Genomic DNA, 3,418 nt, shown 5'->3' with positions numbered 1-3,418 from the left:
TTTTTCGCCGTGTTTTTTTCTTCTTCTTCTGGAATCTATCCAATTGTTTGAGTGAATAAAGAAAGGGGGCCGTATTTATTCAGAATACCCCTCACTGCGTACGTTACACTTTGCAAACTTTTGTTTTTTCGGAGAGTTTTATAGTCAGTTCGAGGAAAATGAATCTTGCAGCAGCAGGAATGAAAACTCTGTAAACAGAGTGTGCAACATCGGAAAGAAATCATATTTTACGCCGAATGCGAAAAAAGATGCCTTATACATAAAAAATGCGATAACATGCCTTGAATAAATCTTCAGGATCGTAGGAAAATGGTTGAGGACCGTGTTCAATTACTTTACACGAAAACATTTTAAATAAATGAATTTTTCTATTCATTTATTTCTTTTTATAGTTTGGTTGAGTTCTTTTAAGCATTTGTGTAGTTTCATATCCGTTGGCACGTACTTTATGTAGCAAAAGGTCTGAGTCCACTTAGGAGTTTGGACATTTTTTCGAATATCTAGAAAAATACTAAACGAGTGGTTCTGAATATATACGGTCATATAAACGCCATTTTGATATAAGCTGTTTTCAGTGTAAATTTTGTCACGAGTTCATTCAGGGAACCTACAGTAAATTAAATAAGAAATAAATGTTTTTAATCAACCCTTTATCAGAAAAAGCTGCAAATGACTTGGAACTTAAACAAAATATTGTACTGACGTTGTGCAATACTTCTGGGCATTTTCGTTAGAATAGCACGTATATCGACGAAAACAAATTTTTTCTATAAAAATTCGAATTTTCATCGTATGCTTTTTGCCTATAACATGCGGGGTTTCCAACCAATTTGTGTAAAATTCACAAAGAGAATGGCATTGTGCATGTGACATAATGCATAGAAATTAAGAATGTGACAAACTATTATTCGACGAGACGCGAGTATTTTTCGTAAATGATGACTGATTGCGCATGCGTAAGAAACAAATTTTATTTTTCAACAGTTTCATTGCCAGACATATAGTGCAACTTATATGAAAATTCCAGCTGAATGCCGTGAAAATTCAGAAAGATATCTGTGATAAAGTGAGCAGTAATTTAGAAACTTGCAGAAAGTAACTGAAAGATAAAGAATTTTCCACAAATTCGTATTTCGATTATTTTCTGTTATTTCATTATTGACTTGGCCCTCCCAAGTGATTCCGAAATTATTTCTTTCAGTAATTCCATAAGTAATTCTATAACCATTTCTGACCCTGTTGACCCACCATGTAATGTATCCGATGCACAGCATTAATGGTAGTTGAGTGGAAGCTTCACCTATTTCTTATTTATTTGCTTTTATTTTTGATCGATAACTCTTTTGATCGATCCATCTTAACAGTATCATATTCGCGGTACTGGGGCCACGTGTGGAAATACAATCAAACCGCGTCAGCGGGTCATCCGGATAACGCGTTGCTTCAATTACTAGGTCACTTTTTCACAATGTCGATTGTCTTCTATGGCATTCTTGTGTAATTAGTGAGTGAGTACGGCGTCCTTATGTTATTACACTTCTGATAATGCGTCTCAACACTGTGCTTAATGGGGTCACTTTTTATGAAAAACCTTCATCAATTTTCATAGAAATTAGTAACTCTTCACACAAAGTACACGATAAGCTCAATGCTCTACTATTGGTGGTTTTTCCCGCTATTCGACAGACCATGGGCTTCCACATAAGGGAGCTTGATAGACTTTCATCCTATAGGCAAAGGATGAATCTAATTTTCACGATTTCTAATTTTTTTGTACACCATGAATTTGCCGCAGACTGACCCATCAAAAGTGTTTCGTGTTAGAGGTCTTTCTATAGGATAGGAGAATGTGCATGTGACCATCTTAACAGTATCATAAGGCCCTTTAGTAAAAATATATTCTGGGCCCCTATCTAGACGGTAGTACCTTTTTTCCTATCTACACAGTTTTTCTCAAATATCGTGTTACTAAATCTCATTATCACTAGGACTACCTATGAACTTAGGGCCCATGGACCACGTTAAGATTGCTCTGGGCGAGCCGTGTGATAGAGACTTCCAATTTTTTATTCTCACGTATCCCCACTGCTGGTCAGTCACCGATAATTTAGAACCTTGTAGTGCTGTTATTAAAATTGAACATTAAAGTATTTTTTTTAGTTTTTGTCTCATTAATATGACAAACTTGGATAGTTTCTATAATCGTAATTTTGATACCAGTAATATAATTTTGATTACTGGTAATAATATTTCTAGAATCTAGTAGAACTGCCCATACAATCTGGACTTCATGTTCCGAGCCTATAGTACATGGGAGGCCTACGTGATGGGATTTGTAACAGTAATTCTCGATAATGTGTATGTAAATATGTAAGCTATTATTTTCAGCCGAATAAGGCCCCCATAAAATTCCCATTTTTTCTGCGGCCCATGATGTTGAAACAGCCCTGCATAGAAAACCATATGGGAGAAAATCTCTCAACTCATTCCCAGAAGTTCAATCAAAAATAATTGAAAAATACGATTCATCATGAGTTTGATTTAAATTTTCTGAGAAGCAACAAATGGAACTCAAAGTCAGGAAAAAACTGGCTGCAATATTGAAAAGAACGAATCTCGCTTGCAAAATACGAGGAAGATACTTAAAATTGAACCGCATCTGTAACACTAGAAATCGAATTTATTCACAGATTTTGGCGAAAAAAAAAGTTCCTACGTGTTTGAATACAAGAATTATAAGCAAAATAAAAAAAAAAAAAATCAAAACATTCTCTCTAATAAAATGCAAGAATATTTATCAGATTCGTTCCTCGGATTTCAGATAGGTGATTGGTATATTTAAAGGGTACGGGGGAAGCACTGGATTGTGATTAATCGCATCTTTGCTTTTTTTAGAAAACATCAACATAAACGAGTACGTATGAAAAATGTAATCTATCATCTACTTTTAAGATACATGTCCTTTTTGCATATATTGCCATTTAATTTTTGTTTCCTTTTGTATTTTAGTGACATTTTTATTTTCTCTAGCAACTATATTGTTATTCATAATCGACCAAATGTCCCTCAACTTATATTATGCATAAGGAAATTCAAACGAAATAATAATATATGCAGAGAGGGACACCATGTGTACACTAACATTATACATAAAAAGTAATTAAAGTACTAGTTTAACGGTTCACTTCACTTTGACTGTCAGAAATAAATCTTGAAAAAAATATATATACATGCACAGATAAAAAAAGAAGAGTAAATCGGTTTTTCTTACAAGTTTGTACTTCCATTGTTTGTTTTTTAGTGAAAATAAAAAAAAACAAGAGACTGCGCACACAGGAGAAAACAAGAATCCCACCACTTGAATTATGGATGACTGGTGTGAAAGATGATGTTACGCTTGGGAATATTTTTCAAAGTT

Source organism: Pholcus phalangioides, unplaced genomic scaffold (genome assembly GCF_987345545.1).
Source record: "Pholcus phalangioides strain wild (caught in Gottingen) unplaced genomic scaffold, Ppha-v1.0 ptg000015l_1, whole genome shotgun sequence".
In the NCBI taxonomy this organism is placed as follows: domain Eukaryota; kingdom Metazoa; phylum Arthropoda; class Arachnida; order Araneae; family Pholcidae; genus Pholcus; species Pholcus phalangioides.
Note: the sequence above shows the minus strand (reverse complement) of the source record.